The 23,647-nt window shown below is 36.5% G+C and overlaps 1 pseudogene; it reads right to left on the bottom strand.

The window, feature by feature from the left end:
- Positions 1-333: 333 nt before the first annotated feature.
- Positions 334-23,647, bottom strand: part of LOC134473779 (heterogeneous nuclear ribonucleoprotein D-like) — a 36,547-nt pseudogene continuing 13,233 nt past the window's right edge.

The raw sequence follows: 23,647 nt of genomic DNA, 5'->3' as shown, positions 1-23,647 counted from the left end.
AACCCAAAATGTGTAATAGTCATGGTACAAAAGAGAGGAAAAGAAAGTGCTCCAAACTATATAACTGCATGTATATTTAAGTGTATAAGATAGAAAATGATATCACAGAGTTTTATTGGATCAATGAACAGAACTGTTTGCAGTATCATTGATGGAATGTCCACTTTACAAGCTTTAATTTTGTGACTTGAACAATTATTTCTAAGATGACAATATGTAATCCATTAACTAGTGATTTCGTACTGTTCATTTTTTTTCTGTAAATCTGTATAACTTGTACCCTTTCCCTGCTTTTTTTTCTTTTCTCCTTAAATAAAATTTTAAAAAAAAATTATTTTGGTGATTGCCACTTCCTCGAAACATCTTGGCATAAGCGCTCTGTTGACCACTGTAGTCTGCATATCCCTGTCTATGTCCACAGTTCCCATAGCTATACCCAATATAATCATATCCACTATAGCCACTAGAGTTTTGATCACCACTGTTGGGTTCTGTCCTAGATCTCAAATCTCCCAAATGAGTGTACAGCAGAGGTTAAATTAAAAGAGATGAATTGTATGATTTTTGGGGCTCCAGGAGGATCAAAAACCTTTAATTAAGCTTAAGGGTTTGAGGGTAAAGACAAAGGATTCTCTGGATCAGCCCACTTATATTAGGACCAGGGACAAAGGTCAGAGAAACTGAGGAAAGCGCAGGCAATGATCACAACCTTGGGAGTCACTTCAAGGAAGGTCTCCAAATAATGAATCAAGTTAATTCAGTAGCACTGTCTTATCATGAAGACATGGTAGAAGTGAGACTGTAGGAGTAATCTTTGCAGCTGCAGTCTCTACCTTGTTAATTAGGGTTGGAGCCAGAGTGTCCGTAGCTGTGGCCTTATCTTGCCCTCTGAGGTATCTCTGGCCTCACAGGCCACTACAGGCCTCAACCAGGACAAGTGATTCATAGAGGTTCACTTACTATGAATCAGCTCCTGTCACCAGGCAAGGGGTCCCCAGGCCTAGCACAGACTCACAGATAAAAATAGAAAGCCAATTAGTAAACTTTAAATCCTGCTCAGAGCCGCTTTGTAATGGTCTCCAACATCTCCTCCCATTTTTTTTTTTTTAACAACAGGATCAGGGTAAAGTGTGGTTGAATGTTGTCTTGAGCCTGTCTTGGCTCCTCCTCCACAGACTATAAGTAGAATAAGGAGAAACACACAGGTTACTCCAAGAATACCAACATAAAGCCGGAAGTGTACCTTCAGATAGTTGAATGGATTTAATTGATCTAAAGCATCAGATATTTGTCAAATTTGTCCCAATCTTGAATTTGTTTATCAAATTTTGGGGTTTGTTGGGACATTGACAAAACCTCCTTCTGGAATGCATCAATATCCATAGTAACATTTTGATGGATAGTTCCTTGTATATGTTTCTTTATATCCTCCCAAAGATGCATAGATTTGTTATAAGGCAAGGGAGCTATGCAGAAATGAGTGGCCTTGTAATGGTACAATTTAGGAAGTCAAATCTAGTTCATGATAAATCTCAGGTGGAGAATCTGCCCAAGTAATGGGTCTGAGTAATGGTGGATTAGGGACATAAGTCCATTACTCCACTCCTATGAGACAGGTGTCATATATACAGATACTGCAGGCAGGGCCATTAAAACAACCAAAAGATTTTCAGGGCTTGGTGGAATCCCCCTTCTGGTAACTATATCTCTAGTCTCATGGATCATTGCTTGGATGTTGTTCTACTGGATCACTTGTGCTCTCTCTTGGTCTCTTGGGAGAGCTGGAGGTCGATTTTCTGGCTGATTGGCAGGTCTCCCTGGGCCCAGGTTGGTGGATCCATCACCTAAGGCTGTCCTCAGCATTGGTCGTGTCTCCCACCAATGCTGTATATTTTCTTGTGGATCTTTCACCTGTTAAGACACAAGCATAACCTCGCTTCCATGTTATTAGTTGTAATGATTTTTTTAAGTTTAAATTAAGCATGGAAAATGCAAAAACTTGATCTATCTGTGGGAAAAATAAAAATGTTTAAAAAGCGATCTTTTAAATCAATTATGATGAGAGGCCAATCTCTAGGAACTGCAGTTGGATTTGGCAGTCCTGGCTGCAGCATCCCTCCAGGAAGTAAGCAGGTATTTACAGCTCTTAAATCCTGTAAAAACCTCTACTTGCCTCACTTTTTTGGAATAACAAAGACAGGAGTATTCCAAGAGCTAACTGAGCTTTCTAAATGTCCTTGCTGTAATTGCTCTTTAACTAATCTGTGTAATTGAGTTAGCTTCTCCTTTTTAAGGGGCCATTGATCTACCCAAACAGGCTTCTTAGTTTTCCACTGTAAAGGCAGAGCTGTTTTGGGGAAGAAGCATCAATGCCCTTGTCAAAAAACTTGTTGATATCCAATACCTTGCCTGTCATCCTTAGGTGTAATCTTAACAGGCTCTTTGAGTCCCTTGTAAGTCCCTTCCTAGTCCTTGGCCTTTTTGATATCCCATTTTAATCATCATTTTCTCAATTTTAGGATTTAAATCTATTTGTTCAGTTTCCAAATTGGAATTCATTTGTTCAGCTTTAAAATCAGAACCACTAGTCAGCACTAATTTCCATTTTTGTAATAAATCTCTTCCCCAGAAGTTAACTGGAATAGGTGCCACATAAAGTAAAAAAAAACCCTTTTGTTGGTCCAGCCCCTCATAAGGCAAAGGTGAAACACTCTGTAAAATGTGCTGAGGGATCCCCAGTCCACTAACGGAAGTGGGGCCCCTTTTTGTCTGCCAAGTGGCAGGCCACTGTTCTAATGCAGTTACAGACACATCTGCACCAGTGTCTATCAGAACCTCAAGGTATTTCCCATTAATTTTTATAAAACACATAGGCCTGTTTTTAGTCACTTCCTGTATAAAATAAATTTCTCTTTCTGTAATTTGGCTCTGACGATCTTGCTCCCTTCTGAACTGTCTATACTTAACAAAAGAAGGTTTCCCTATACGTAACAAAATCAACTGTGGCATATAGTCTCCCTGTTCAAAAATCCAGATGTTTGTAGCACATGCAAGAACTTGTATTTCATCTCTACAATCACCATCAATCACACTAGGCACAATAGTTATTCCTTTTAAATTTAGATCAGCCTTTCCCAGCACAAGACCTACTGTTCCTTTAGGTGGAGGGGGCACCCAGATTTCTGTCCCTAAAAGCATTTCCTCATTTATTGCTGGACAGAGATTGGGACCCATTTTATTTTTATTAGCTTGCTCGGAAACAAGAGTTTTCAACTTTACATCAAAATGAAGGAATTGAGCAGGAGACAGGCATGTTTGTGCCAAATGTTTAGTATCATAAGGTGTCAATTGATATGTATGCAAAACATTTTGTGAGAGTCCCACAGTAAATGGACTTTGGACTCCATTATTAACCACACGTTGTTTAAGATTTTTTAGCAGTTGTATTTCAAAAGGCTTATGAAGGGGCTGGAGATTTAGCTCAGCGGCATAAGCGCAAAAGACAAAAAAAAAAAGGCTTATGAATAAAATACTCCTGATAATTATCATCTGTTACAATTCCAACTGGGAAGCAAGAAGGTAGGGTATTATTTGCTCCCTTTGCAGATACCTCTTCCAGTACTACCTGTAAGTTTCTGGATAGAGCCCTAAGAGATATTTTTTGTAAAGGCTCTGGCTCCTGCTGAGATCCCTCTAGGGATTTTGTTTTGGTGGCAGACACCTCAGCAGGGAGCTCTCTCCCTTCTGTGTCTGAATTAGAGCCTGCAGACCTTGAGCTCTGATTTAAAATTGACCTGACCAGACTCCAAGTTGAGAACATCTTAGGGGAAATGATTTGTATATCAATCTCTATAGTGCCTGTTTGAGGAAACCATGGGTTATATTTGGTTACCTCTTTTAACACTGTTAAGTCTTTCTTTGGCACATGAGCCCTTGAGCACTTAAGCAGGTTTTGAAACAGTTGTAAATACCTCTGCTCCTTGGCTGAAACCTTTTGCCCCATATTTTACTCCCAGAAAATAATGGCTTTTCACAGCAGGAAGACTCACCCTTTTTCTTCCTTCTCTTCTCTCCAAGGTCCCTGGTGAAGTTTTCAACCTGTGAAGCTCTCCTCCATATCCAAAACTTTCCACTCAGGGCGGACTTACTCATTCAGGCCATAAATTCCCAGTCCAAAGATTTTTAAATCCCTGTTCTGGGTGCCAGTTATTGGGTACTATCCTAGATCCCTGATCTCCCAAATGAGTGTATGGTGGAGGTTAAATAAAAAGAGAAAAATTGCATGACTTTTAGGGCTCCAGGAGGGTCAAAACCCTTTAATTAAGCTTGAGGCTTCCAGGGTAAAGACAAAGGATTCTCTGGATCAGTCCACTTATATTAGGACCAGGGACAAAGGGCAGAGAAACTGAGGAAAGTGCAGGCAATGAGCAGGACCTTGGGAGTCATTTCAAGGAAGGTCTCCAAGTAATGAATCAAGTCAGTTCAGTAGCACTGTCTTATCATGAAGACATGATAGAAGTGAGACTATAGGGTAATCTTTGCAGCTGCAATCTCAACCTTGTTAATTGGGGTTGGAGCCAGAGTGTCTGCAGCTGTGGCCTTGTCTTGCCCTTTGAGGTATCTCTGGTCTCGCAGGCCACTACAGGCTTTGGCCAGGACCAGTGATTCATAGAGGTTCACTTATGATGAATCAGCTCCCCTCGCCAGGCAAGGAGCCTAGGCCTAGGACAGACTCACAGATAAACATAGAAAGCCAATTAGTAAAACTTAAATCCTACTCAGACCCACTTTGTAATGGTCTCCGACACACCACCATAGACACTATTGTAGTTTCCATTTCCTTGATTATAATAGCTATTAAAATAGCTCGGTGTTGGGAGCTGTTGAAACTGGAAATGGACCACATGTGCAAGGCTGGAGCCATGACCATCCCGAAAATAAAGAGTGCCCAGGGCAAGCCACCTGAAGCTGCTTCAGCCAAGAAAACACCAAGCCCCTAGATAACCCAAGCAATATGTTGCTAGGTAGCAGGGGTTGAAATTGACAGCTTCCTCCTGAGTGTATAAATAAATATGCTAGTGGTTGAGCAGTTCCTTCTTTTTAAAATTTTTTTATTTAAAAAAGAATAAAACAAAAGAGGAGAGAACAAAGCAAACCAGAACAGAACAATGTAAGCACACAGTACTTCAAAACAAGACAATTGGATATTAATAGTAACTACCATAATGTCTCTTTTCTTTGAAATAGTTGAGCATGCCTTCACACACAACAATATCAAATGTAACAAAATAGTATAAAACCATTCAAGAGAATGAAAGTATTACAGGACATTCAAAACCAAATAACAGAAAATTTAAAATGACTATTATAATATCTCATTTTCCATAAAAAATTTGTTTATACTATTACATATATTAAAATCCAATAATACACAACAAGACAGAACCAGTAGAAATAGGAGAACAAAAGCATGATAGGAATTCAAAGCAAAATGATGTTAAATCAGCAATGGCTGCCATAATGTTTTGTTTTCTGCAAAGTAGCTCTTCATACCATCACACATAATAAAATCAAACAAAACAGAATACAACCATTCCAACCAATGAATGAAAACATTATAAGAGTTCAAAGCAATATAATAGGGAACCATGATTACCATAAAATCTTATGAACACTTACCATTTCTTACACTAAGAAGACTATATGGTATTTTATACATGTGCGTTTGATTTATTTCACTTATAAGTATGGTCTCAAGTTGCATCCATTTACTTATAAATATCTCAATGTGATCCTTCTTCATAGCTGAGTAGTATAGTACTCCACTATTTAAAAAGAAGTGGAATAGCTGGATCAAATGGGACTTCCAGTCCCATCTTTTTGAAGAATCTCCAGACTGATCTCCACAGTGGTTGCACCAGTCTAAACTCCCACCAAAAGTGCAGAAGCGTTCCTTTTTCCCCACAGCCTTTCCAGCATTTGTTTATGCTAGCCATTTTTTCTGGAGTGAGGTGGAATCTCAGTGTGATTTTAATTTGCATTTCCATAATGACTAATGATGCTAAACATTTTCCATGTATTTATTTGCCATTTCTTTGAAGATGTATTTCTTCATCTGAGAACTGTGTATTCATCTTGGATGCCTATTTTTAGATTGGGTCTTTGAATTTTGGGAATCTGATTTTTAAAAATTCTTCATATGTTCTAGACAGATGTCTTTTGTCTGAGGGACAGTTCACTAAGAATTTTTCCCCAATTTGTGGATTTTCTTTTCACTATGCTGGAGATTTCTTTTGACATGCAGAAACTCTTTAATAAGACGCGATCCCAGTTATTGATTCTGGGAAATATTTCCCATGCAGTTTGATTCTTGTTCAGGAATTCTCTACCTACTCCTTGGTCTTCAAAATTTTTACCTACTTTGCTTTCTAACAGATTCAGTGTTTCTGCTTTAATGTTTAGATCTTTGATCCATTTAGACTTTAGTTTAGTACATGGTGATGGGTATGGATCTAGTTTTAGGTTTTGGCATATGGAGAACCAATTTTTCCAGCACCATTTATTAAAGAGACCATCATTCTTCCAGTGAACGTGTTTGGCCCCTTTATCAAAGATGAAGTGGCTGAGTGTGTTTGTAGTTGTAGTTGTATCTTTTAATCTATTCCATTGATCTTCAGGTCTGTTTTTATTCCAGTACCATGCTGATTTTATTATAGTAGAATTGTAGTATAACTTCAAGTCAGGGATTGTGATGCCTCCTTCCTTGCCTTTGCTGCTAAGAATTGCCTTAGCTATTCTAGGTCCCTTCTGGTTCCCAATGAATTAAGGAGTGATTTCTCTAGATCTGTGAGGTATGCTCGTAGTATTTTAATTATAATTGCATTAAATCTGTATAACAAATTTGAGAGAATGGCCATTTTCACAATAGTTATTTGTCCTATCCATGAACAAGGGATGTCTTTCCATTTTCTGAGGTCCTCTTTGATTTCTTTTTTAAGGGTATTATAATTTTCCCTGAAGAGTTCTTTTACTTATTTCACTAGATTAATTCCTAAGTATTTCATTTTATCGGATGCTATTGTAAAGGTTGTGGCTTCTCGTATTTCTCTCTCAGTGATATTGTTGTTAGTGTATAAGGATGCTACTGATTTTTGAGTGTTGACTTTGTGTCCAGCAATATTACTGAATTTATTGATTATATCTAGGAGTCTTTCAATGGAATTTTGGGGGTCTTCTTTGTAGAGTACCATGTCATATGCAAATGATGATAATTTAACTTCCTCTTTTCCTATCTTTACTCCTTTTATTTCTTTCCTTGTCTAATTGCTGTGGCTAGTATTTCCAGTACTATGTTGAATAGGAGCAGTAATAAGGGACATCCTTGTCTTGTGCCTGATTTTAAGGAAAGGCTTTCAGTTTTTGGCCATTTAATATGCTGCTGGCTGCTGGTTTGTCATAGATGGCCTTTAATCATATTGAGGTAAAGACCATCTATTATAATTCTCTGTAAGGTTCTTATCATGAATGAGTGTTATACCTTATCAAAAGCTTTTCTGCATCTATAGAAATGATCATGTGATTCTTATTTTTGGCTCTATTGATATGGTGGATTATATTTACTGATTTACATACGTTGAACCAACCCTGCATGCATGGGATGAATACCACTTGGTTGTGGTGTATAACCTCCTTGATGATTTGTTGCATCCTGTTTGCCAATATTTTATTGAGAACTTTTGCATCTATGTTCATTAGGGACACTGGCCGGTAGTTCTGCTTTTTAGTTGGGTCTTTCTCAGGTTTTGGTACTAGAGTAATATGTGCTTCCAGGAATGAGTTATGAAGAATTGCTTCCCTTTCAATTTCATTGAAGAGTTTGAGGAGTGTTGGCATTAAGTCTTCTTTTTATTTCCTGTAGTATTCTGTAGTGAATCCATCTGGGCCTGAGCTCTTCTTTGTTGATAAGGATTTAATTATATTTTAATTTCATTACTAGAGATTGGGTTACTCAGAAGTTTTACATCTTCTTGACAGTCTTTGGTACTTCATATGTTTCTAGGAATCTGTCCATTCCTTCTATGTTATCAAACCTATGAGAGTAGAGGTTTTCAAAATAGGTGTTGATGATCTGTATTTCCACAGAGTCTGTAGTGATTTCATCCTTTTCATTCCTTATTGCATGAATTTGAATTTTTTTCCTTTTTTAATAAGGTTGGCTAGGAGCTTATCAATTTCATTTATTCATTCAAAGAACCCATTCTTTGATTCATTGATTCTTTTTACTGTTTTCTTAGTTTCTATTGCGTTAATGTCTGCTTTGATCTTTATAATTTCCTCCCTTCTTTTGGCTTTGGACTTCACTTGCTCTTCTTTTTCTAGATGTTTGATGTGCAGCATCAGGTTGTATATTTGGGTTCATTCTGTTTTCCTAATGTAGGAATTCAGTGTAATAAATTTTCCCTTGAGGACTGCTTCATTGCACCACACAGGTTCTGGTAAGCTGTATTTTCATTTGCTTACAGATATTGTTTAATTTCTTCTTTAATTCCCCCTGTGACCTGATTGCTCAAGAGTGTATTAGTCAATTTCCATGTGTTTGCTGGGTTTTTGCAGTTTCTTTTATCATTAATTTCTGGTTTTATGGTGCTATGGTTTGATAACATACATGGAATAATTTCAATTCTTTTGCATTTACTTAAGCATGTTTGTGGGCTAGTATATGGTCTATTTTAGACAATGTCCCATGTACTGCTGAGAAGAATGTATATTCTGATCTTGTTGGATGGAACACTCTGTATAAATCTATCAAGTTCATTTGTTCACAGGTGTGATTCAGTTCTATTATTTCTTTGCTGATTTTCTGTCTGGTTGATCTGTCCCACTGTGTCAATGGCATGTTAAGGTCTCCTGTTATAATTGTGTTATTGCTTATTTGATTTACATTTCTGTTAATATTTGTTTTGTATAGATGGGTGATCTGGAATTTGGTGCATATATATTTAAGATTGTTATCTCTTCCTCTTGAAGTTTTCCCCTAACTACCATGTATTGACCTTCTTTATCTCTTTGTATCATTCTTGTATCATTGAGGCTATTTACATTAATGGTAATAACTGAAATATATTGGTTTATTTTTCATGTTCTCTTTCTGCTGTTGATTCTTAACCTTTCCACTCTGTTTAACTGTTTGCCTTATTTAGTGGTTTTCTTCTATGTCTAACTAGAATGTCTTTCAATATTCTTTGCAGGGTTTGTTTGGTTACCATGAAGTTCTTCAGCTGTTCTTTGTCATGGAAGTATCTTATTTTTCCATCCATTTTGGAGGGCAGTTTTTCAGGTTACATCAATCTGGGTTGGAAGTTGTTTTCCTTCAGGGTTTGAAATACTTCACTCCATGCTCTTCTTGACTTTATTATTTGTGTTGAGAAGTCTGCTGTGATTCTGATAAGCTTTTCTTTATAGGTGATCTGTCTCTTCTCTCTTGCAGCTTGTAATATTCTGTTCTTATGTTGGATATCTGGGATGCTGATTACTATATGTCTGAGTGTAGTTTTATTTTGGTTATGGCTATTTGGAGTGCTATATGCTTCACTGATCTGTATGTCAGTTTTCATTCTCATGTTTGGGAAATTTTCAGCTATTACTTCTGCAAATAGCCTCTTGATATCATTTGTGTTGTCTGCTTCTTTTTCATTTACCCCTATCAATCTTATGTTGTTTTTCTTTGCATCATCTTGCAGCTGTTGAATTCTTATTTCCTGATTCCTTGTTATTTTTAAAATACTTCCCTTTCATGTTCACTAGCTGAAATCTTGTGTTCAAGGTCTGAAATTCTATCTTCATTTTCATTGAGACAGTTTTGTCAACTTTCAATGGAATTTTTGATTTCCTATATATCTCTTTGAATCTGTTTCATGCATTCTGTTTATTTCTTATATAGTTCATTCAGTGTTTCCATCTTTTTGCATTGTGCCTCTAATTTTTTAACTGTGTCTTCTTTAGATGTGTTCAACATTTCTTTTATTATTTTTATCATTTTTTCTTTTTCCTGAGAGTATTTCTGATTTGAGTTCTTTTATGGCTTAACAGATTTGTTTCTTTATTTCAGTAGATATCATTTCAGGTGTATGGCTTATATTTTCTTTTATGCACATGATACCTAGGCTTTCTTGGGATGGGTTGGAGGTTTGAGATTGCATTTCCATCTTTCATTTTGTCATTTTCTTATATTTCCCAGTTTCAAGCAATGTTCCAAAGCTTCCCCTGGGCATGTTGAAAATCACCTTGTGTGCCCTCAGCTCCTGAGAGTGAATGGAGGTCTCTGAGCATGGCACTGTCAGGCCTGCAGGACCTCCTTTGACTCCTCCATTGGTTCAGCAAGCTGGGTGGCTCCTAACTTCTGGGAGTGATGGTCCAAAGCTTTCTCTGAGAGAGTAAAAGCATGCTGGAACTCACATTGCATGCCCTCAACTCCCACTGGTTGAAAGAAGATCACTAGGCATGGTCCAGTCAGGCCTGAAGCACCTCTTGAGCCTCCTCCAATGTTTCAGGAACCTGGTCAGGCTCCTAAGCACTGGGAGCAATGTTCCAAAGCTCTAAGCAGTTCTTTCTCTCCCATCAGGAGAGTAAGGGCTCCACCTGACCCCAGCTTTTGTCTCTTATTTTCTTATCCTCTCACAGTCCTTCATCCCAGAAATGTCAAGAGCCACATGGACATGGCATCTTGGTTCTAGTTTTGGCCCTGACATTGGCTATGACTTCTAGTCTCACCTTGTCCCCCAGCTGCAGTGCCTTTTCCTCTTTCTTGTTGTTACTGTTACTGCCGATATTCCTCTTTGGGTTGTGCAACTTTGATTTCACATTTTCCAGAACCAGTTTGATGGTATCTTTTTTCTACCATTTGACAGGCTCTTCATCTATATATGTGATGAAACAGAATCTTCTCCTTTCATTTGTTTTTCTATCCAACGGGAAGTTCCATATTTTCAACCTCTCCAAAGACTCCAAAATACTCTTTAATTTGTACTTCAGAAGCCCCAGTGCTCCATCCACCCACAAACACCTTTTTAGGGGGGTTGGGGGCTCCCTTTTAAATTTTTGGCCTTTTTGGGGTCTATCAATTTGCCATCCAGTTTGTGTTCTCTTTTTTCTCCAAGAATAATATTTATTTGAAGATATCAGAACATGCAATAAGAACAGTGTGCAATATTAAACTATGAGCATATTCAAAGAGCTTGCAAAAAGTTTTTAAAGGCAAAAATTGGGAGGATTACATAAGATACTTTGAAGCAATAAGCCTTGGCCATAGAAAATAACAAGGGTGGTATCAGTCTGAGAATGAACAAACAGGTGCTGGGCAGATTTCTTTGCAGGAGCATTTTTTTATAGCATTGCAATTGCAATGGCATTTGGGCAAAATGTGTTCTAGTGATAGTTGTGATCAGCAACCACCCATGAGAACCCTTAGTCACCTCTTAGATTTATTCTTTTTATACCTATTTCTGTTAGAGTTGATGTAAGCAACTACATTTGACAATTTTCATACTCACTGGAAACATTGTTTCCCAGGAACTTTGTTGAATTCTTTACATGTGTGTTTTATTTAATCATAATGAGGTAAATACTATAATTATGAACTAACTATAATTGTGACAACTTATTTTACCAATAAGAAATTACTGACTTGGAGAAGATTCACAATATCCATGGACACTGAGATGGTGGTGGGAAGAGGCAGCACTCAAACTCAGACCCAGGAAGCCTGCACTCAGTCACTGGACTTCCTTGGCTGTGCAGGAGCTTTTAAAATATGGTATGATTTCATTTGTTGATTATTGATATTGTTTCTTGTGCAGTTGGGGTTGTACTCAGAAAGTCCTTGTCTTTGTCTGACTCTTCAAGAGTTTTACTCTTCTTGTCTTCCAGGAGGTTAAGTGTTTATATCTAGGTCGTTAATCCAGTATGATTTGCATTTAGTGTAGGATGAGAAATATGAGTATAGATTCATTCTTCTGTGCATGGATGACCAATTTTCCCAGTTCCATTTGTTGAAGAGGCTATTCTTCTTCAGCATATATTTTTGGCCCCTTTGTCAAATATTAGGTGGCTGTAGGTGCATGGGGTTGTTTGTGCATCCTGAATTCTAGCCCTTCAATCAACATGCCTATTTTTTGTACCTGTACCATGCATTTTATTACTGTAGATTTGTAGTATAAGTTAAAATCTGGGATTGAACTGCCTCTTACTTTGCTCCTATTGCTTAGGATTTCTTTGGCTATTCTGCATCTCTTCTGATTCCATGTCAATTTTGGGAATTTTTTTCTATGAAGAATATCGCTGGTATTTTGATTAGAATTGCATTAAATTTAAATATTTTTAGTAATATAGCCATTTTGCCAATTTTGTTCTCCTAGGAGCAGGAGACATCTTTTCATTTCTTTTTTAAAATTTTATTTAAAGAAAGAAAGAAGATACAATTAAAAAGCAAAATAGAAAAAAGAATACAGAATTCAAAAAAATTTGACATCATAAAAATGCTAGTTGATACATTACATATTGTCATCTTAACAATAGTTATTAAAGTTACAAAATCAAAGCATAAAAAGTGGCTAGACACTCACATATTGACAGTGCAATCTCTTCTGCTCAATGATCTAATAGAAATTTAGGAATATGGTCATCCATTTTACACACTAGACATACTGTTATATCCTTTAGAGCACTTTCCTTCCCTTTCACTTTTACACTATCTATTATATTTTTTGGATCCCATTATTCTGTCAGTTCTTATTATTTTTACACTATAGAGACAATATGATATTTACTAATGTGAGTCTTCTTTATTTCACTACTGAGGATATTCTCAAGTGGCCTCCATTTACCTATAAAGGCCTCAAAACCATTTCTATAACTGAATAGTATTCCATTGTATAAAAAATCTTCTTTTTCATCCTTTCTGCAGTTGATGAGTATTTTAGTTGTTTCCAAGATTTAGCTATCACAAATTGTGCTGCTATGAACATGGATGCACATATATCACTGTGACATGACTTTTTCAAGTTTTCTGGGAAAATACACAGGAGGGGAATAGCTGGATTAAATGGAACTTCCAATCTTAGTTTTTTGAGGAATCTCCATCCTGATTTCCACAGTGGTTCCACCGGTCTGCACTCTCACCAACTGTGGAGAAGCGTTTCTTTTTCCCCGCATCCTCATCAACATTTGTTATCAGTTGATTTCTTGATGACAGTCATTCTTTCCAGAGTGAGATGAAATATCAATGCTTTTTAAATTTGCACTTCTTGAATGACCAGTGATGGTGAACATTTCTTCATATATTTATTTACCATTTGTATATCTTCATCTGAGAACTGTGGATTCATCTCTGATACCCATTTTTTGGGGGGTCTTTGAATTTGGGGCACTTAAGTCCTTCGTCTGAGGGGATTGTTAGCTAAAATTTTGGAGTAAGATGGAACCTCAGTGTGGTTTTAATTTGCATTTCTCTAATGACCTATGATGATGAGCATTTTTTCATGTATTTATTTGCCATTTGTATATCTTCATCTGATAAATGTGGTTTCATCTCTGATACCCATTTTTGGAAGGGGTCTTTGAATTTGAGGGACTTGATTTTTTTCAGTTCTTTATACTTTCTGGGTATAAGTCCTTTGTCTGAGGGATTGTTGGCTAAAATTCTCTCCCATTTTGTGAGTTTTCTTTTCACTTTGTTGGTGATTTCTTTGGAAGTGCAAAAACTTTTTAATAATATGAGATCCCATTTGTTGATTCTTTGAAGTATTTCCCATGAGGTTTGCATTTCATTCATGAATTCTCTCCCTACCCCAATGTCTCCAAGATTTTTACCTACCTTGTCCTGTACTGCAGATTAGTGTTTCTATTTTAATATTTAGATCCTTGATCCATTTTGACTTTAGTTTAGTGTATGGTAATAGGCATGAGTCTATTTTTAGTCTTTGGCATGTGGAAAGCCAATTTTTCCAACACCATTTATCAAAGAGTCTCTCTTTTTTCCAGTGAACTTGTTTAGCCTTGTCAAATATAAGGTGGCTGAATGTCTTTGTAGTTGTGTTTACATCTTCCAATCTATTCCATTGATCCTCAGGTCATTTCTTTGCCAGCACAATGCAAACTTTATCACTGTGGCTTTGTAGCATAGTTTTAAGCCAGGAATTGAGATGTCTCTTGTCTTGCTTTTATTGCCTTTGCTATTCTATGTTTCTTCTGTTTCCAGATGAATTTTAGGAATATTTTCTCCAGATCTGTAAGGTATGTTAGTGGTATTTTGATGGGGATTACATTGAATCTGTATAGCAGTTTTGGGAGTATGGTCATTTTCACAATATTGATTCTTCCTAACCAAGAACAAGGAATATATTTCCATTTTCTAATATCCTCGTCAATCTCCTTTTTTAGAATAGTATAATTTTCAGCATATAGGTCTTTTACATTCTTGGTTAGTGTGTTTCCTAGGTATTTCATTTTTGTAGAAGCTATTGTGAAAGGCAATATTTCCATAATTTCTCTCTCATGGAGTTTTTTGTTTGTATACAGGAATGCTATTGATTTTTGATTGTCGACTTTGTATCCAGCTATGTTGTTGAATTTGTTTAATATCTCTAGTAATCTTTCAATAGAGTTTTTGGGGTCTTCTATATAGAGTACCATGTCATCTTCAAGTAATGATAATTTAACTTCTTCTTTTTCTATTTTTATTGTTTTTATTTTATCTTTCTTGTCTGATTGCTCTAGCTAATATTTCCAGAACTATATTGAATAGGAGTGGTGATAGTGGACATCCTTGTCTTGTTCCTGATTTTAGAGTGAAGGCTTTCTGATTTTGTCCATTTAGAATACTGTTGGCTTTTGGTTTGTCACAGATGGCCTTTATGAGATGGAAGTACATACCAGCTATTCTGAGTTTCTGTACAGTTTTTCTCATGGAAAGGTATTGGACTTTATCAGAAGCTTTTTCTGCACCTATTGAGATGACCATGTGATTTTTATTTTTTCCCTGTTGATGTGGTGTACTACATTTATTGATTTTCATATGTTGATCCCATCCCTGCATTCCTGGAATAAACCCCACTTGGTCGTCGGTGTATTATCTTCTTGACAATTTGCTGCATTCTATTTGCCAATATTTTATTGAGAATCTTTTCATTAATGTTCATTAGTGACATTGGTCTACAATTCTCCTTTTTGATTGGGTCTTTCTGTGGTTTTGGTAGCAGAGTGATACTTGCCTCCAAGAATGAGATAGAGAGGACTGCTTCTCTTTCAATTTCACTGAAGAGTTTAAGGAGTATTGATGTCAAATCTTCTCTAAATTTCTTGTAAAATTAAACTGTGAATCCATCACGATCTGGGATTTTCTTTGTTGGTAAGTTTTTAATCACATTTTTCAGTAGCTGATATTGGATTTTTCAAAATTGTTACATCTTCTTGATTGAGCTTTGGTAGTTCATATGTTTTTAGAAATCTGTCCATTTCCTCTGTGTTTTCCACCCTATGTGAGTAGATATTTTCAGAAGTATGTGTTCATGATCTTTTGAATTTCCATGGGATCTGTAGTAATTTCCTTGTTTTCAGTCCTTATTGTATGGATTTGAATTTTTTTTCTTTTTCTTGATAAAGTTGGCCAGAGGTTTATCAATTTTGTTTATTCTCTCAAAAAACCAGTGCTTTGTATTTTTTTTAGTTTTAATTGCATTAATTTCTTCTCTAATGTTTAAAATTTCCTCTCTTCTATGAACTTTGGGTTTGATTTTCTCTTCCTTTTCTAGAATCCTGAGATGTAGAATTAAGTTATTTACTTATGTTCATTCCATTTTCTCAATGTGACTATTTATTGCTATATATTTCCCTCTTAGGACTGCTTTCATTGCATCCCATAGGTTGTGGTATGTTGTATCTGCATTTTCATTGTATTTATTGTAGGTATTGTTTTATTTCTTATTTAATTTCATCTGTAACTGGTTATTCAGAAGATTGTTATTTAATTCCCATGTATTTATGCCAGTTTTGCAGGGGTTTTTGCATTTGATTTCCAATTTTAGTGTGCTATGGTCAGACATTATGCATGGGATAATTTCGCTCCCTTTGCATTTAGTTAAGAATGCTTTATGGGTCTATTTTGGAAAATGTCCCATGTGCAGCTGAGAAGAATATGTATTCTGATGTGGATGGGTGGAACACTCTGTATACATCCGCTAAGTCCATTTCCTCACACATATGATTCAGTTCTGTTATTTGCTGACTTTTTGTCTAGTTGATCTATCTCTTTGTGACAGTGGCATGTTAATATCTCCTATTATAATTGTGTTCTTGTGTATTTGATTTTTCATATCCATTAGTGTTTGTCTTATATAGTTTGGTGCTCCTGTATTTGGTGCAGATATATTTACAACTGTTAATTCCTAGTGACACTATTAAGCATTACAGCTTTGGTGTAAAGGACTAAATCCTAAAGATAAGTGAGGGACATAGGAGGCGGGGGAACAATGGCTTTGCAGCCCAGCATAACTCTGCTGCAGCCCCCAGGAACACTACCTGATCCCCACCAAGGAAGGCATGAGTTCAACTGGAATTTACTGACCAGAAGCCTTTGCAGAAGTTGTGTGCAAGTGAAATAACCATCTGGCATTGAACTTATTCTCTCCAGCCACTGAGAGTCAGATGTAGGTTCACATCTCTTGTCTCTGGAAGAATAAACTGTTCAGAAAACTCACAAGAGAGTTACTGTACAGAGACAAAGTGTTTCTTTTCACAATACCAATGAAGCGTAATTTGAAAGAACCAAGATAATGAAACTTCATTAAAGTGCTTAATGTAGTATGAAGCTGTTGCTTTTAATACAGGATCCTGGGTAGAAACATATATGTAAAATTCTAAAATTAAAAATATTCTTAAAAGTCAGTAGGAATGATGAATAGCTTATAAATTTATAAAAAATAGGTGAAAACTTTAAAAGGCTTCAGAGCCACATAATGGGGAATCATGATTACCACATACGTTTATATATTTGAATCATTTCTTACAATAGGGAAACTATTCAGTATTCATACATGTGAGTTTGATTCATTTCACTTATGAGTATGGTCTCAAGCTCCATTCCTTTATTTAGAATTATCTCAATGTGATCCTTCTTTATAGCAGAGTAGTATTCCATTGTATAAAAGTATCACAGTTTTTTATACATTCCTCAGTGGATGGACACTTAGGTTGTTTCCAAGATCTGGCTATTACAAATTGTGCTGCTATAAACATGGATGCACATATATCACTGTGGTATGATGTGTTCAGTTTTTCTGGGAATATGCCTAGAAGTGAATAGCTGCAACAAATGGGACTTCCAATCCCAGATTTTTGAGAAATCTCCAGACTGAAATCCACAATGTTTGCACTAGTCTACACTCCCACCAACAGTGCAGGAAAGTTCCTTTTTCCCCACAGTCTCTCCAGCATTTGTTGTTGATGGTTTTCTTGATCCTGGCGATTATTTCAAGAGTTAGATGGAATCTCAGTGTGGTTTTAATTTCCATTTCTCTAATGACTAATAATGGTGAACATTTTTTCAAATATTTATTTGCAATTTGTATTTTTCTTCATCTGAGAAGTGTGTATTCATCTCAGATACCCATTTTTGGATCTTTGAATTTTGGGGGTCTGACTTTTTTAATTCTTTATATGTTTTAGACAGAAGTCATTCATCTGAGAGACAGTTCACTAAGATTTTTTCCCAGTTTGTGGGTTTTCTTTTCACTATGCTGGAGATTTCTTTTGGCATGCAGAAACTTTTTAATAAGAGGTGACCCCAGTTATTGATTCTGGGTAGTACTTCCCATGCAGTTTGAGTCCTGTTCATGAATTCTCTACCTATCCCTATGTATTCAAGGTTTTTACCCAATTTGCCTTCCAATAGATTTAGTGTTTCTGTTTTAATATTCAGATCTTTGATCCATTTAGATTTTAATTTAGGTCATGGTGATAGGCATGGGTCTAGTTTTAGTTTTCAGCGTACGGAGAGCCAGTTTTTCCAACACCATCTATTAAAGAGACTGTCATTCTTCCAGTGAACCTGTTTGGCTCCTTTATCAAAAATAAGGTAGTTGAGTGTGTTTGTAGTTGTGGTTGTATCTTCTAATCTATTCCATTGATCTTTGGCTCTGTTTTGATTACAGTACCATGTAGATTTTACTACGGTTGCTTTGTAGTATAACTTCAAGTCAGGGATTGTGATGCCTCCTGCCTTGGCTTTGTTGCTTAGAACTGTCTTTGCTATTCTAGGTCTCTTCTCACTCCAGATGAATTTTAGGAGTCCTTTCTCCAGATCTATGAGGTATGTTGGTGGTATTTTTATTGGGATTGCATTGAATTTGTATAACAGTTTTGGCAGAATGGCCATTTTCACAATATTTATTCTTCCTATCCATGAGCAAGGGATGTCTTTCCATTTTCTGAGATCTTCTTCAATTTCTTTATTCAGTGTTTTATAATTTTCCCTGTATAGGTCTTTCATTTCTTTCATAAGAGTAATTCTTAAATATTTCATTTGTTTGGTTGCTAGTGTAAAGGATGTGGCTTCTCTTATTTGCCTCTCTGTGATTTTGTTGTTAATGTATAGGAACGCTATTGATTTTTGAGTATTGATTTGTATCCAGCTACATTACTGAATTTATTTATTATATCTAAGAGTCTTTCAATGAAGTTTTGGGGGTGTTCTATGTAAAGTATCATGTCATCTGCAAACAATGATAATTTAACTTCTTCTTTTCCTATCTTTACCCCTTTTATTTCTCTGTCTTGTCTAATTGCTCTGGCTAGTATTTCTAGTACTATATTAAATAGGAGTGGTGATAAAGGGCATCCTTGTCTTGTGCCTGATTTTAAAGTAAAGGCCTTGAATTTTTGGCCATTTAGTTTGATACTAGCTGTTGGCTTTATTTGGGGCTGTGTGATATTATTGCCTGTGATGATATGAACAAATATTTTGAAGAAAACAAGACATCATAGTAGGTAGTGCTGATTTAATATCTTGTTTTGAAGTCCCATCAAATTGTTATTCTTCTGTCTCCATTGGTTTTATCATGTTGTATCTTACTGGATTTTATTATATGTGATAGTATAAACAAAAATTTTTATAGGCAAAAAGATAATATAGAAACCATTGTTCATTTTCCATTAGCTGGTTCTACATACCCTGTAATACTTTCATTCTCTTGATTGGTTTCACACTGCCTTGATATGTCTGAAGCCATAGTATACAAAGATATACTCAAATATTTCAAGGAAAAAGACACTATGGTAACTACTATTATGTTGGGTTATCTTGTGGTGACTCACTATGTTGGTGAAATTGTTACGCTTTGACCTGTATTGTTATGTCCTCTTTTATCTCAATCTCCCCTTTTTTAAAAAAAAATTATTTATTTATTTTATTATTGTTATTTTTAATTAAGGGAAATTTTTTAAATTAGCAGAATATATTATAGTAACATTTTGATTTCCTATTAACTTGATTTGAAGCCCTCTATTGCTCCCACCATCTTGTATTGACTGATTTTACTCTGTTCTGTTCTGTTTGATAATATCAAGTTTGAGGGTATAGGCAACTACTTTGAAGGCAATAAGATTCACTATGACACCCATTCTCATTTGACTATTATCTTCTTTTGAAGTCCTGTAATGTCTCCAATGTTTGGGTTTTATTGGTCTTGTTCTATACTGTTTTGTTCAAGTTTATTATACCTGATGATATAGGCAATTCTTTTTAAGATAGCAAGAGGCATTATGATAACCATTGTTGATTACCTTGTATTGTTTTTATATCATGTACTATGTCCATCCTTTGTTTTGACTGACTGCTTTGCTTTGTCGTATTTGATTTTATTCTCTTCCCAAAAAAATAGTAATAAGAACTATGGGAATAAGCACTAAGAAAATGTGTAAATGCTGTAAAAATGAGAGGGGAAAAGTGCTCTAAAGGATACAACTGCAAGCGTGTTTCAGTGTGTTAAGATAGATGACCATATTACTAAGTTTTTGTTGGAGCACTGAACACAACTGTTTGCAGTCTCACTGATTGAATGTCCACTTTGTATGCTTTAATCCTGTAACTTGAACAACTATTTCTAAGATGACTATATGTAATCTATTAACTAGTATTTCTTACTGTTTGTTTTTTTTTTTTGAAATTCTGTATTACTTGTACCCTTATACTGTTTTGTTTTGTTTTCCTCCTTTAAATAAATTTTTTTTAAATTCGTAAAAATATTTTAAAGAATTAGATTAACCTCATTAATTCCCACTGCCCCTATCAGCTGTAACAACTTCACCTCAAATACAACAGGAAGAATTCTGTTTCTATATCATCAGATCCCTTAAGAGATCCCAAATAGAGGAAACTTAACCTCTATAATCTAACTAAAGGGCCTTTTAGATTTTTCTTATTCTCATTATAATGAAATCTGATTGATTAGCCTCATCTTTTCTCAGTATCAAGGAGTCAAAAAAACACAAATATGTTTTAAAAAACACATGAATAGGTCATTTTTCCATTACTAGTTTTGGTATTTTGTTGTCTTTAGTTCAAGCTCACTCAACTTTTAAAATGTTTAATGTACTGGTAAAATTATATTTAATAAAATGCACAGGTCTTCAGTATGCAATAGCCCAAAATTTTTAACAAACACTTTGCACCACTCTACCTCACATTGCTACCAAGACAGGTCCACAAACTTCACCATGGGTTTTTGCTTGAAGACTTTCTCAGCATACCTGACCCCAATCTGATTCCTATATTTTGATCTAGTGAGGGGTCTGATGATATAAAAACTTATGATATAGGATAAGTTTGCTGTAAAACTTCACTTAGGAATCATATGGTACTTACTCTTTTGTGCCTGATTTTTTTTACTCCATATGTTGTGGGGTTCACTTTGTTGTTTGGTTCTGCTTCCCTTTCTATTGTTTTGCTTACTTTCTCCTATTAACAATTGAGTTGGTTTCTAGTATTGTTTTATTTTTTATGAGCTCAGCTTCTATGAATTATCTTGTGTGGTTCTGTTTTGAATACATACTTTAATGCTGTTAGGCAAACACTTAAAATTAGACAGTTTAAGATTAGAGAGCTCAAGATTAAAGAGTTTAAGATTAGAGAGCCTAAGATTAGAGACGGTATATTTACTCTTACATGTAACTGCTAAAAGGCTCTGTAATGTGAAGTCATTTTACACCCTAACCAATAATGTACAGTATTGCCCTGAAAAGTGATGAGACTGTCTTTCTTTCTTTCTTTCTTTCTTTCTTTCTTTCTTTCTTTCTTTCTTTCTTTTCTTTCCCTCTTTACAAATTGTTTTAGCTATTATAACTCATATATATATATATATATATATGCATACATATTATAATTAACAACTTCCACAAAGAAAGTGGAGGGAGGGAAGAAAGAAAGAAAGAAAGAAAGAAAGAAAGAAAGAAAGAAAGAAAGAAAGGTAAAGAGGAGGAAGATGGAAAATACTGCTGAGATGTTGAATGATCCATAAATCAACTTGAGAAAATGAACATTTTTAGAACAAAATTGAGGTTTCAAATTGTTTATGTGTGTAATTTTTTATTTTTCATTTTACTTGCATTACTACATGCTTATAGTACATAATGATTACATCTTGAGGAGATGGTACATGTGTATAACTTATCGTAATTCTTTTTTGTCTTCCCACTTTACCACCCTACCCTTCCCTCCATTTCTGGGTTCCCTTCTCTTTTACAAAAGGTTCATCTCCCTGTTTCCTATTATCTATATTTTATTTTCCTCTTTATTTATATTTGGGCTTCTCATGTATTTAAGTTTGTGTGTCTGACTTATTCCACTTAACATTATATGACCGGACCCGCGGAAGACAGGAGACCAAACTCGAGCAGGATCAGCTCTCAAACTTTATTGCGTACAGCGAACCGGACCTGACAAGGTCCGCCACCCTCAACGTTGGTTCCTCTTCCGCCCGTTGGGGGCAGGAACAGCCTCTTATAAGGGGAAGCAGTATCCAATCACAGAGAAGCGCGTCTAACAAGCTGATAGGCTAGCGTCACGGGTAACTGGGCAGACATGACAATTTGGCGGGCTTGTTCAGGCCGGGAAGAACCCGGAAGCAGGAAATGGGCGCCATCATAGGCGGCTTCCCACAATTATAGTCTGAAGGCACATCAGCTTTCCTACAAATGTGCTTCCATTGTTTGTGTGATCATTTTTATGCCTATACCTTGTACTCTGAACAACCACTTTGCAGATAACAATACACAATATGTTAACCAGTGTTAATCTATCATTTTGTTTTGAATTTCTCTATCATAGTTTTTATGGCTTTTTTCATTTTTAAAATAAAAAACTTCATCAAATAATCTATGTAATTTGTTTGGAATGTCGTCCTGAGAACTGTAAAATCAGGAAATGTAATTTTGGTTTTTGGCATAAAATTACTAGGAGTATTTTTCCTTGTACTCACTTTTGTACAATTTATGTAAAAGAGGCATCTAAAGCAACTAAGTCAGTGTTGACAAAGAATCGGTAGAAATGATGTTAAAATTAAAATAGAGTAGTTTACGACCCATTCAGAACCTCTCCTGTCTCTCAGCAGCTGTTTCTATCCCTGTTCTCCATTCCCCATGCCTACTCCTCCATCCCTTTTCTCCAATTAATTTTCTATTAACTTACATTGTTTCGGGGAGGAGCAAAGATTGTGGATAGATAACAACTGGCTACAGAGCCTCCCTGAGATAGTCAGCTTAGAATTCAACATAATACAGAGTGGAGAGCCCCAAACAGAGGGAGATGAATTCTCTCATCCCAAGAAGAAATTAAAGTGACTTGCCAACCATCCAAGGTCCCACTGCAACTTGCCGAGGTCCTGCCGTGACTTGCCAAGGTCTCACCATGACTTGCCATGCCATCCAAGGCCCCACCTCTTCAACATTGAGTTCGGGGGCCAGTGAGCCAAAAGGAGAGCTGAGTTGGCAGGGTGACTACATCAACCTGTGGTGAGTGACAGGAGTGGAGCCATTCCATAAATTGGGGGGCTCCAGTGGAGAACATTCTGGGACTGGCAGGACTGGCAAGTACAAAGGGCAGCAGTGACTTCAGTTAGTTGTTCCCTTCCCAAATGGGATTGGTGGAGTGAGGTAGGCCTGGGTCACATGACCTGACTGAGACCCAATAGGCTATCTGAAACCAAATCCCTACAGCAGTGGTGCACATTAACCACACTAATGCAGTGAAACCTCGAAAGTTTGACTGACAGTGCAGGCCACAGCAGCTTGACTGCCCCAGAGGGGAGGCAGTGCAAAGAAATACACACCACAGCAGCTTGACTGATCGCGGTGTCACCATACTCCAGCTGCCGCCTCCGGTGCCTCTGGGCTGCTGGCAAGACCTGTCACCATGGGCCTGCCAGAGGCTGGGGCAGTGGAGCAACTCGGCACCCACTGGCTGCCCCCGCCCCTGCCCCCACTACTGCTGCAACTGCTGCCAATCCAGAGGGGAGGTGGAGCAAAGTCCACCACCTCCACCACCACTGCCACTGCCCCTGCCGCCGTGCTCCAGTCACTGCCACCCAGAGGGGAGGTGGCA

Source organism: Cavia porcellus, unplaced genomic scaffold (genome assembly GCF_034190915.1).
Source record: "Cavia porcellus strain 051 isolate PalLab524CR breed Dunkin Hartley unplaced genomic scaffold, mCavPor4.1 scaffold_28, whole genome shotgun sequence".
Taxonomy (NCBI): Eukaryota; Metazoa; Chordata; class Mammalia; order Rodentia; family Caviidae; genus Cavia; species Cavia porcellus.
The sequence above is the reverse complement of the archived record's forward strand: the minus strand, read 5'-3'. Positions and strand labels throughout refer to the sequence as shown.